The sequence below is a fragment of the Mixophyes fleayi genome, chromosome 6 (genome assembly GCF_038048845.1).
Source record: "Mixophyes fleayi isolate aMixFle1 chromosome 6, aMixFle1.hap1, whole genome shotgun sequence".
NCBI classification, from domain to species: domain Eukaryota; kingdom Metazoa; phylum Chordata; class Amphibia; order Anura; family Limnodynastidae; genus Mixophyes; species Mixophyes fleayi.
Genome location: NC_134407.1, coordinates 222,491,138 through 222,505,041, shown reverse-complemented (window position 1 = coordinate 222,505,041; position 13,904 = coordinate 222,491,138).

Below are 13,904 nucleotides of genomic sequence, written 5' to 3'. Positions count from 1 at the left end.
AAACACATGAATAATGCTGTACTAGCTACTTTTCTATATTAAAGACAGAGAATGTTAGTTCCACATATTGCAATATATGTTAGGCTGACCAACTCACACCAAAATCTTCCCAATGTGGTCAGTTCTCACATGATCAACTGCACTGCTATGCTTTTAATCAGGGCTAAAGGCTTACCTTCACACAGCTGTTAAAGGCAAGTCGTTCTCAAGCAATAGCAGCCATGGGAGACCTGGAACTCACCTGACACAAGTTGGAAGCAAGTAATGTAAAGAATGGGGTGCAAGAGTGATGGGACTTACATTGTATAAACAAAGATTATATATATATATATATATATATATATATATATATATATATATATATATATACACACACATACATACACACACACACACACACACATACATGAGTGAAAAGCACACCAAACAGACAGCTCCTCACACAGGTTTTGCTGAATCACTTTGCCGTTTATTCACTTGTCAGGATGGATCACACAGCTTCTGTAATAGCTTCAGCAATCACATCAGGTATCACACCAAAACAATTTCAGAATATTTACAAAGTCCAACAGCCCTAATGCAGGCTAAACAGTTAGTTCCATAGCTGGACACAGACCACTTACTGGCACCAGTCGTATCTTACAACAGGAAGGACAGGTTTAAATACACAAAGCCCCTCCACTTAATCTAATTACCTCATTAAACCATGAGTTTAGCCTAGGAGCAAATTTTCAACCATGTTGCCAATCTTCCCCTGCAATCTTCCCAGGAAGTCACCTGTCCCTATGTAGGAGAGGTGTGGCAAACAGGCCTCTTTGCCACATACCCTTCCCCTTAGTGTCACCAACCTTGGAGACCCAGACACTAGACCGCTGAATATATACCACATCATGAATGGCGCTGGGAGTGACCTCGGGGTGAACCTTGACAAGCTCTTGTTTCAGCATAGCAATTGCTTGGTCTTTCTCCACTACTATCTCTTTAAGAGCTTCTACTGCTCTTTCTTTTGCCTCAAACAACTCTCGCAATTCTTTTCTCAAGGACAGTTTCTTGGGCTTTTATCTTTTCTACACATTGCTGCTTTGAGTCTCTCAACTCTTTCAAGCCAGGAGATTTCTTCTCTAAAAGTTCTCTCCATGCAATCATACTTTGCCGGATAGTCTTCTATGAAAACATAGTCTTCTATGAAAGTTTTCTCCAAACATTCATACGCTTTTCTGACCACATAGTCTGACCCAGGTAACACTAGGCTTGCGCAGAGAGCATGAGATTTTGCGATTTCATTCCCACTCTATAAATGTCCATGACATTTTTCCTCTATCAGTTTTCTCCCATTCACTCTGCTGGGACTCAATTTCAGACACACCTGTTTATAAAAATTTCTTTCTGACACACTTTTTTCTCTCTTGTTCATCTTGAAGTAAAGAAAATTTATACTGACAGCAATTGCAATTGATTTCTATTTGCAGCTTTTAAACATCAAACTTTTCACTTCCAACACTTTCCACAGGCAATTAGAAGGACATACAGGTGTTTTAGCCTGAACACACAGGTAAACAGCAGACTTCTGAGGACCGCACCCAACTCACAGCTCAGTGAATAATCAAGGTGTGGTACTACAATGCCCAGCAATTTTTAAAACTTTGGCTTTCCACACAGGTAAAACAAACAAGTGCTGACCAGTTTCACAGTTATTGCTCCAAACTTCTCTGCAATTACAGCAATCTCCTCACACTGCAACTGACAGCTTAATACACAGTTTGGTGTGATAGTGGCATTCAATACTTTCCACTCACCACACTTGCTTCTGGAGACAGCTGTGCATTGGCGGTCCTTTACAGATCCCATCATGACACCACTTGTGGCAAGAGCACCCTTCTTGTGAATCGGGCCCCTGCAGATATCAAACACGACAACTACTTGTTGTAAATCAAACGTACATTTATTGTTTGCATCACTTTAAATGGCAACATTTCTTGTCAGGATGACACCAGTAAGCAATACCCTTTGCTTGCACCTCCTGGTGACCCTAGTACTAACTAAACATACTCCAGCTCTCTCATAACTGGCCAACTAGCCCAGCATCAGTCACAACATAAAATGAACAACACCGTTTTTTAACCCCCACCTAAACAATGCAAACCAATCACAGACAATAAACCAAATAACACACATATGGCACACCTGTGTGGTGGTGTGCTATGGGAAAGACTGTGTGGGGATTAACTCAGCATGCACCTCTCCCCTGCAGCATTTTTCCCGGGACCTCACATGTCCCTATGCAGGAGAGCTGTGTCAAATAGGCCTCTTTGCTACTATGTATATATATATATATATATATACATTCAAGATAGAGAGTGTACTCACTACTCTGATTAATTTTCTTTACTTCAGTCCAATATCCTTACATATTAGTCAATGTTTTGGTCTAATATTTACACCTTTCTGAAGACAGCCTTTCACATAGAACAATAGACAAGACAAATTTACATAGAACAACTTTGTGATTATCTGACTTTATATAATACACAAAGGTTATCAGATGTAGCTCATCTCAGTGGATAAATTACAAGGCTGCATGGAGTTGTTAGGGCAGATGTATTTGCCCATATCCTATTGAACTCCATTGGTCATTATAAACAACATGTGTTCCACCCTGGATCACATGGGGAAGTTATAATACCCTGGACTTCCGTTTTTTAAGTCCTAAGAGACTCTCCAGTTTTTTTAAAGGTGTTTCTCTCTTATTTAATAATTACTACGGCCATTCTCTTATTCTCTTATTCTCTTATTCCATATATCCCTAAGGTTACTGTCTGTGCATATCAACTATTGGGTATCTAATTTTTAATGTGCTATTTTCCGATGTCGAACAGGTATGTGTAAGTTATGCGTTTCACTGCAGATCCATACCAGGAAATTCCAGTTCAAATATTTGGCCAATATAAATCAGGTACTTTCCAGCCCGAACAAGCTCACATATAATGCAACATCAACCAAAGTCTTCCATCTCCTGAACTTATGGGTACTAAGACTAGGGATGACCGCACTAAGTGGGTTAATAAAATTGACTAGTATTTAACCCCAATTTACTGATTCTGTATTCCAGAATTTATATAATATACTGACTGGAGGGTGCTCCCTTATACTAGTAAGTTAGAGTAAAGAACCAGGGAAAGAAAGTATATGTGGAGGCACTCCGGGGTATAAAATTAAAATAACATTTTATTGATATACATTAAAAGTATTAACCTGATACAACTAGCGAAATAATAGTAAAAACATGTGCAAGGTGAAGTTAAAATGCAGACATAGCTGCAATCGCTATGTTCACACGTCGTGTATAATTTATCGTATATAATCATCATCATCATCATCATCATTTATTTATATAGCGCAACTAATTCCGCAGCGCTGTACAGAGAACTCACTCACATCAGTCCCTGCCCAATTGGGGCTTACAGTCTAAATTCCCTAACACACACACACACAGACAGAGACAGATAGACATAGACTAGGGTCAATTTGTTAGCAGCCAATTAACCTACCAGTATGTTTTGGAGTATAGGAGGAAACCGGAGCACCCGGAGGAAACCCACGCAAACACGGGGAGAACATACAAACTCCTCACAGATAAGGCCATGGTCGGGAATTGAACTCATGACCCCAGTGCTGTAAGGCAGATGTGCTAACCACTACGCCACCGTGCTGCCCATATAATGCTCTATAGTTAGTAGTGTAACTATAGAGCATGATACACACATGATACACATTGCTAACTATAGAGCATGATATACGTGTAAAAACATGTGACCATTAAACTAGCTCATTTAGAAGGCAAAGATATATATAGAGTGATACTAGCCATAGATAGCTGAATCGCCGCATTAATTACTATGCGAGCGATGCTCTCTACCATACTATTTCCACAGGTATTCTAACACACTACCTTGTCCCAATTGATACTTATTCATTAATTAGGACAATCATATTACTTTTTGGGCAAGTGAGTGCTCTAATACCAATCAGCAGAATAAAATATAAATATTATCAAGAAATGTAATACTTATCTCAATATAACGACGTGTGAACATAGCGATTGCAGCTACGTCTGCATTTTAACTTCACCTTGCACATGTTTTTACTATTATTTCGCTAGTTGTATCAAGTTAATACTTTTAATGTATATCAATAAAATGTTATTTTAATTTTATACCCCGGAGTGCCTCCACATATACTTTCTTTCCCTGGTTCTTTATCTCCTGAACTTATGTCATCCCACTTCATTGTGTGAATTATGCCTTGTTATACTGATCATTCAAAAAAAGACCAAAAATGAAACTCTATATAGAAAATCACAATTTGGCACTGGATTGCAGTGTAACATCATCTGTTTTAATTATGTTATATAATAAATTAATTATATACCAAAGGACACTGTGGTCTCATACAGTAATATAACCTGTATTCTATTATTGTATTATTATTTTCATTAAGCCCGTTTGGCATTATAGTGTCCAATTGATGAATTCATTTTGCCTTCTTTTTTAACATTAGTTCTCTATCACCTCCTCTAGATGGTAACGATACCTAATCTATAAGTAAACATCTCAATATTGAAGGTGAAAATTAGTAGAACAATGAAAAGACTAAATGATTGTTTTTATGGATAATTATTGTGAAATCTGGAGGAGCTGCAGCATGTTGTGAAGACACCGCAATCTATATTGATGAATTATAAATGAGGACATTTTCTACCACTACATGATGAAAAGTTATTTTTGATTATATAAGAGAAAACTGTGGACTATACTTAGTAAAGTAATATTGGTATAACCACTGGAAGATACCCATCATAAACACATTTTTCACCAACTAAAGGAATACTACCCTGTGATCTCTATTTGGTCCTTGTGTTCATTCTAATGACAATATTAGTGATTGTATAAGTTGTATATATAGGACTTGTATATATAGGACCCTATAGGGTATTGGGAAATCTCCTTGTGATAGCCTTAAATAGAATCTGATTCAGAGTGTGAAAAAATACTATGTGGTATGATAATGGTTATTTGTAGCAAAAAAAAAAACCTTTCAACGTATATGCACTGTGTGAGGCCTCTAGATCAAGGTCAATACATTTGATAACTTGAGGTGCTTTGTGTTAATTACCTTATTTTTTTTTCATCTTGTCTTCCCTACCAATGTCTCAAAATAGGGTTAGACGTCTTGATGAGGAACTATTGAGGCAGAAAATACTCAAATTAACTTTATAGATGATTATGCAGAAAAGGTATTTTTTGGTCAATTGGAATTTTCAGATTTACCAGCAGAGAGTCCACTAGATCTATATCACAAACTATTGAAACTATGTAAAAGGGAAAATGATTTGATACCACATAGCCAATTTCTCTCTAATTAACACAGGAAGAATAAAAAATCTCAAAAGGTTTTAGAGTACACAATACACCTATAATTGTTAGAAATAATGCCACATTTTGTAATAAATGGTGTGGGATTCTATATAAATGTTCTTTGGACCTTATACTTTTGATGGTTGAAGAGGGTTGCAATGAGTTGCCAAAATCCCATCCTTTGTTCATTAGGAACAGTGTGGATTTATCCCGGGCCGTCAGGTAATCTGATTCATATCATCATACTAGGAAAGCTTCGACCATTATTCTTTTTCTTGATGCTGAGAAGACTTTTGAGAGGATTTCCTAGATTGTTATGCCCCGAGCCTTGTTAGCGTTTGCTATATCTGGACGCTTCCTTACTGGTATTAAAGCCCCGTATTCTCACCCCTCAGCAAGAGTCATGATCAACGGCTCTCCTTCTGACCCTATTTCCTTCTCTAATTGCACCCATTAAGGCTGCCCCCTTTCCATCTTATCTTCGCCCTCATCATAGAGCCTTTTGCTGCAATGATTCGAGCCTGCCCTAACATAAGGGGTGTGCGGATGGGGGACCTCGAAAGCTAACTCTCTCTCGTTTGCTAATGATGTCCTCTTGACCCAACAACATTCGGGAACGTTGCTTCCCAGCCTCTTCCAAATTCTACATCATTATGGTAACCATTATGGCTTCAAGATTAACATTGCCAAATCGGAAACTGTATTGCTCAATATACCCTCATCTCCCAATTCAACTTCTAATGGCAAAGAATTGAAATTAAATAAAATTAAATTGGAGTCTTTATCACCAACTCCTATTACTCCCTGTACCAGGAGAACGATCCGTTTTTGTGCAAAATTTAAGTCGGAGCTCTTCTCTTGGTGCCCTTTAATTATCTTGTGGCTGGGCAGGATCATTTCTGTCAAAAGGAACCTCCTCTATAAGCTTATTCATTTCATACTCTTCTCATCAGGGTTCCCCTTCTGGAACTGTCCTCTATCCAAAAATGCCTTTCTAAGTTTGTCTGGAATGACAGGTCTCCCAGGGTCAAACTACTGTAGCTCTTCATAAGAAAACCACTAAGTGTGGTGTCAGGGGCTTCCTGAATTTGAAGTTTTACTACTGGGCTGCCAATCTGAGCCAGACTGTAGCTTCCTTTGCTTCCACGGCATCTCTGTTATGGGTCGACCTTGAGTCCACTTACCTCAAACTCCTTTTTCTCTCTTGCATCTGAGGTCTTCCTAAGAATTTTATATCACCCCTCATTGGCCACTGTCCCACCCTGTCCTTTTCGGCTATAGTTTTGGGAGACCTGCTGGCCCCATCTCAACATACAGCCATCTTCCCCTTCCATCCTGCTTCTTTGGGGGAATCCTGACTTCCTTCCAGGGCTCTCCAGCACTTTCTCAAATGCCTGGTTTGCTTCTGGTATCCGGTTTATTGGTGATCTTTTGCATCAAGGCATATGTATCTCCTTTGATGATCTGTGATCTAAATTTGCAGATCTCCGTCCAAAAATATTTGAGTATTTCCAACTCAAGCCCTTTGTGGGCTCTCTCTGGAGAGGTGTCCCTGCTCCCCCCTTCGGCCCGCTTTGAAACTCTGTATCTCCCCTCACCCCTCCACAAATGTATAATTTCCTATATTTACTGATTATCCCTTAATGCTGTTTTGGCTCCTGGACACAGGCATGAGGGAATGGGAGAGGGAGCTGGACCACCCCTAAGGAAGACTAGTGAGAAATTGTTAGGGAAGTGGCCACCAGTTCAATATCCACCTTGTTAAAAGAACAACTGTAAAGGTGTACTATAGATGGCACTTCACTCCCAGCAAGTTCTCCAAAATGTTTTCCTTTAGCTCTCCCTCGTTCTGCCGTTGCTGTGGTTAGCATGGCTAATTTTTACATGTATGGTGGTCTTTCCCAAATATATCCTCCTTTTTGGACATAGTTAGGGCCCTCCTCTACTCACTCTTTTCCTTGTTCCATCCAGAAAGATCCATAGTCCTTCCTCCTCTGCTACTCCCTGATGGACGATGACAGACTTCCAGCTAAGCTAGATTTCCATGTCCTGGCTACAGCACATTGCTTAGTTGCCAAGACATGGCAGCAGACTGACTCCCCTAAAATGTCTGTCCTATGGTCTTATATTTGGTTTACTGCCTGGAGGAAAAAAATCTGCCATCATTTTCACGATAAGGATGATATTTTACATCAGATCTGGGCTCCCTGGCTCTACTTGTAGTTTACAAATTCGCCTACACTCCCCGTCGCTTTGTCCATTCTTTCCTTTGTCTCCATTTCACAATGGTTCCTTATATGCTTGACATTCCGAGTTGTGCCCATCCCCGAGGCAACTTTCTCTGTTTACTTCCGATTTGTAATTTTCTCCACTGGCGTTGACTAATTTCCTCCCCTAGCTCAATTCCTCCCCTTCCCCTACTCCCATTTTCTATTCTTAAAATGTTGTTTCAACAACTGAGCAATTATTGAAATAGTATTATTTTCTGATTATTTTATTGCTCTGTGTTTCTGTTTGGCAGTTCTTTGTATTTCATTATAACTCTGCCTGTCTTTGCAATATTCCATTTATTGATCAATGTCTGTATTTCTGTTACAATATTCCAAAATAAAAAAAAACTTAGAGAGTAGCTAGAGAAATGTGATAATTTAGAACAACAACCTCTGAGAGACAATAAATCAAACAAATGAATTGATACAATCCAATCCCAGATTGAAAATTACGACCGTGAACTAATAATATTTAAAAGGAAAACAATTGAGACAGTGAATAATAGTTACAAAATGCACAAGATATATGATTGGCTGATGGCTGAGTCCACTACGACACGTAACTTCAGAACATCAAGAAACATAAGACGTAGAACACCATTTACAATAGACACACTATTTAAAATCTACATCAAAGACAGATTCAGTAAATACCTTGCAAAACAGAAAGGAGGATATTCTGCGCTTACCCAATAATTATAGGTCTTTGTTGCCTAATTGGGGAGGTGAAAAAGAGGGGGGTCCTTTACCTCTATCATAATAACTGTAGATAAATTAACCCCAGGCGCATAGGTGTATAATATAATATGTAAAACAGGTAGATGCTCAATGAAAAAGTAGATGTTTTAAAATGGACTAGTGAGAATTTTTATTAACACGTGATAAGATCAATATATAACAATATAAGACATCCAGTTCTGGCCAGAACAAACTTATAAAATCTACCTTCTGGCAAACACATATACAAATACAAAAATGCAATACTGTAAACCAGAGCCAAAGGCAAGTCTCTGAGCAAAACATTTGGTGTATCAAGAGCAAGTCCTTTCCGAACAGTTGCACCTGTGGACACGCCTATAACACACAGATTCCGGGGTTTACACACACGCTGCCCCCAACTCAATCAAATGCTATCCGAACAGTCGCACCTGTGTTCCAACTATACAATATGGTGACTTTCAGTGGGCAGTGGATCACTATAAATTAGGGAAACAATTAAGACTAGGGAATATTTTCCATTAAATATGAGAGACAAGAATACCAGACGTCTTCCCAGTCCCAAATTGAAAAAAATCAAGTTTCTTTAATACTCAATCAAATAAGTATTAAAACTTTCTTAAGACTAATAGACCAGGAAGTAAATATCAAAAATGGGTCTAAACATTGTTTTGATAATCTGAGTAGAGAGCAAGGAATGGCCCTAAATTCTCTCATAAATAATAAACGGATAGTTATACAACCTACTAATAAAGATGGTGCAATTGTGATCCAAGATATAGTGGATTACAATTTTGAGATTAACAAACAACAAGTTGACAATCTTATAGATCAAGGGATACAAAGTGGTTGGTTGGATGAGACTATTGGGGAATGTTTAAAATCTGAATACCCCAAATGTCCTATAATCTCTACGGTCCAAAAATACATAAAATGATGGATCGCCCTTCTGGCAGCCCTATCATATCTGCAATTAATTCAGTATTTAAAGATGTATGTAATAGAGTTCCCAAGCTATCTTAAGGACACAACAGATCTACTTACAAAAATGTCTGAGTTGACAGACATACCAGCAGAAGCCTGGTTAGTTACTATGGATGTGACCTCCCTATACATTATTTTACCGCATGTAGCTGGTGATGAGCAATGATTGTCAGAAGGACAACAAATCCCCTGAATGAATTCGTAATGTACCTGCTGAAAGTGGTTTGGGATTATAATTACTTTAAATATGGTTATACCTCTTATATTTAATTAGCTGGCACTGCGACGGGTTCAAAATTGGCTCCAGCATATGGTAATCTTTATATCTCAGAATACAAAAAGAATAACATTTACCATAACTATGGTTCAAAAATACTATACTACTAAAAATACATATTCACAAACTTTTTAATTGTACAGTGTGATTGCCTGTCTGAATATATAAAATAATTGTAATACAGATGACTTGATGTTACAATTGGCAGCATAGGATAGATAATTAATAGATACAATAGGACACCACTAACATATGTTATATAGATTAAATCTCACAATTCCGTCTTTATGCCCTCTGTCACACAGCTAATACAATACAGGTTATATAACTGTATGAGACCATGGGGTCCTTTGGTATTTTTTTAATTTTAGTATATACATAATTAAAAAAAATCCAGAAGATGATGTGCATCTATAGGGTGAAACGTCCAGAACTGATGATTTGACACTGTGTAATTCAGAGCCAAATTGTGATTTTCTATATAGAGATTAATTACTGGTGTTTTTGCTGAATGGTCAGTATAATGGCATGATTTACACAATAAAGTGGGGTGACATATGTCCAGGAGATAGAGGAGGACTTTGGTTGATGTTGGATTATATGTAAGCTTGATCGGTCTTCAGCATTCCAGACTGGAATGCACCATAGTTACTTTAGCTAAATATTTAATAAACGGAATTTCCTGGTATGCATTCCGCATATTTTAAATATAAGTTTAATATATGTATAACTGTGAGATGGGATTGATTATACATGTAAGGCTGTAATAGAATAATTGTAGCAAGACCAGAGTTTAGATTTCATACAAGTTTAGCAATGCCCCCTGAATATACTAGTAAGCTTATATAAAAAGGAGAGCTCTCATTTAGAACAATGATCTCTGTTTTCTACAGACATTTAGAGAAGGACTACTATAAGGCAGTATAGTGAAACAGCATAAAGGAAAAGTTAACCCTTTCAATATGTGGGCATAAAAACTAAACTAATGTGGCGGTCCGGCCACACTGGCAGAAGTGCCAGTCTAGCAGCCAGCCCCAAAGGACTATATGAACAGGAACAGGGGAACACCCCTCTTCTTCAACCCCCAAGCAAGTACCCACAATGCTGGGTGCATCTAGCCAGCCCCTGCTCTGCCCTGTCTCTAGAAGTTATCAGAGACCACCAGAGCCACGGCTGGAAAGAGTGTTGGCTGATGGAAAAATCAAGCAACTGAGGATGGACTGTCCCACAACCTAAGCTCCCCAGACTCGTGCCTGTAATCTGAGTCCTGGGGCCTAGCGATTCAGGGGCCTCAATCACTGTAGTGAGCCCACATCTTATTGATCCTGCTACAGTATTGCAGGGTCACACTGACAAAGGTACTGTGGCAGACGAACTGGAAAGGGTAGTGCCTGTAGCAAGGGTGTATTTGGACTGGGGAGATGGTCAGGAGATGCGAGATGCTGCCATTATGAATGACCTCACAACTGATGTGATCTTGGAAAACGATGTGGAGGGTGAAATTGTGACCGCATTTCTCATCTCCATTACCCGCAGTCAAGCTGCCAGACTACAGTCTTCACGATATTCACCTGCAGAAACAGCCCAGAGGAAAAAAACCACAGCTGCTAGACAACAGTCATCACCAGCAACCACAGCATCAGCCAGCCCAGAGGAAAAGACTCAAGCTGCTAGATCTACTCTAGCTACCAGCCCACTCTTTGCGTCTGGAAAGACTACATCCCCAATCAACACAGAGGATGTTGTCATCGGCATATCTGATCTTGTGTTGGTGCCTGGTGATGCTTCTGCCCCTAGCAGTATGCCAGCCCTGCCTGTGAGTATAACCGACCACAATGACCTCCCTTTAACTGAACTCGCTTCGACTGAACCTAGTAACCCCAACATAGACCCCCATGAAGAGTTCAGGGAAGCTCAGCTCTCAGATCACTCAATGGAAGGCATGAGGTGCCAAGCTGGTAGTGGCCATTCAGAGATGGAGGTGGGGAGTGTGACAAGGCGTACAAAGTTGCTGTATCAATTAGCCAGGAAGTTAGATGGGGATAGACCAGTCCAGAAATAAGTTCAACTGGTGGTCCCACGGAGCTTTCGTGTTCAACTGAAAATCCATATGGCTGTACACCAGGGTAGAGACCGAACACTGAAGCACCTGACACTGAACATTTTCTGGCCTGGAATGTCGGATGATGTCCAAGCATAGTGTAAGTCCTGTGACGTGTGTCAGTTGCTTGGGTGCCCCAGTGCTCGTGCTCCCCTCAGGTTCTTGCCAATAGTTGGGAAACCTTTCCAACTAATGTCTGTGGACATTGTGGGTCCCCAACCTGTGCCCAGTAGATCAGGGAAGAGATACATCCTCATTGTGGTGGATTATGCCACCAAGGTACCCTGGGGCTGTAACTCTGTCCTCCATAACTGCAGAAAAGGTAGCGGACACATTGTTAGAAATATTTAGTAGAGTAGGGCTCTCTAGTGAGATCCTAACTGATCAGAGGATACAGTTCATGAGTGAACTGGTCCAGTTTCTCTGGGCAAAGGAAAACTCATCCAGTCACAGTATGAATAAAACGTTTTGCTCCCTCTTGTCTATAGGCTTGTAGTAGGTTTTGGTTAGAGGGAGGAAACCCTGATATTTAAAAAGAATTGTGCCTAGTGTAAACTTGCCTGACAAATTCTAATGTGATGCAAAACCATTGGAAGAGACTTGGGGCTAAACTACTAAGTATTGTGTTTGGCGGCCGTTTGAACCCACCGCACAACCCTCCAAATTTCCAGCAGTTTAGTGCCTTATTTCCTATAGGTCAGTTTGAGGCTTCAATGTAAAACCACCACAATACTGCCTGAAAAATAGACAACTTTTTTACCCCTGCTTCTGATAGACTAGTTAGCTCAAACATGCTGTTTGAGATATCTTGTCATTCATAACATAAGATCAGACACCATTGACATATGAATCACTGTGGCAATCATTATTTATTTATTAAAATTAATTATAAATGGCTTATGGGGGCAATTTTTATTTTTCATTATATCAAGGGGGGGAAATATTATTGTCTTATTATGTTATGGGGTAATATGAATATATCATTATTTTAATGGGAAATAATATACGATTGCTAACGGGGGCAATAATATTTATGATGGGGACACCACTTATTATTTCATGATGGGGCACCATTTATATTGCACACATGAGGCACTAAAAGTGCCCACATGCATATGGGCACAAGTGCATGCTGGCACTTGTAGAGCCATATAATAAATGTTGCCCCATCATAAATAATTATTACCTCCCTTAGCGATCAAATATTATTTCCCTTAATATAATTATACAGTATATTCATATTGCTTCCATAATATAATGAAAAATGAAATTTGTCCCCAAAAGTTATGTATAATTAATTTTGTGCCCATAATCTGTAAATAATCATTAGCGATGTATTTCATAAATCAATAGTGACTCCTCTAATTTTATAAATGGAAATATAGCTCAAAAAGCATGCTGCAATCTTGTCTCACAACCACCTCATTTGTTTTGGCTCCTTTGCAGGAGGTTTTCCGGCGTTTTGCTAAACCGCAGCTCAAGAAATCTGATGGTTTGTGTATTATGGTGTTACATATCGGGATGGCTATTTGTACAGTGGTGGCTTGTAAATCTGTGGTTTTTAGAATGTTTGGAAAATATGGAAAAAAACTGTGGTTTTCAATCCGCCAGATTTTTCGTATATTGGTGGTTTAATTAATTTTAATGAATTAATTAATTTCTTCTAGCCGACAGGCTGTTATACAGCAGCGGGATTCCGGACATTACCCAGCTGTCTACTAATAAGACAAGTGTTACAGATATAAGATTTTTTAGTAGTTTTTGGTACTAGTGATCTCCAGAAAGTACAGATGGAATAATGATACATTACATGGTCAATCAGTGCTTTTTTTTATACAGTCTTGAACACAGCCTGGCAGGGGGTAAACCAGACCCCTTTTCTGATCAGGCACTAAAAAGTCTGAATTGTTTAATTCAGATATTTACCATCCGAATGTGATATATCCTCCAAGCTTGGAGTTAACGCGATTGTAAACTTCACATCAGTCTGTGATATCCTCAATCACTTGCTGCATGTATTACTCAGACAGGTTCTAAGATGCAGGATGAAAAGCCACACAAGAAAGAAAGGCAGTAGCCCCCTGCTGTGTACAGGCTAAAGTGTTTCTCACTTCACATGAAAAGGTCTAATTAGCCTTTAT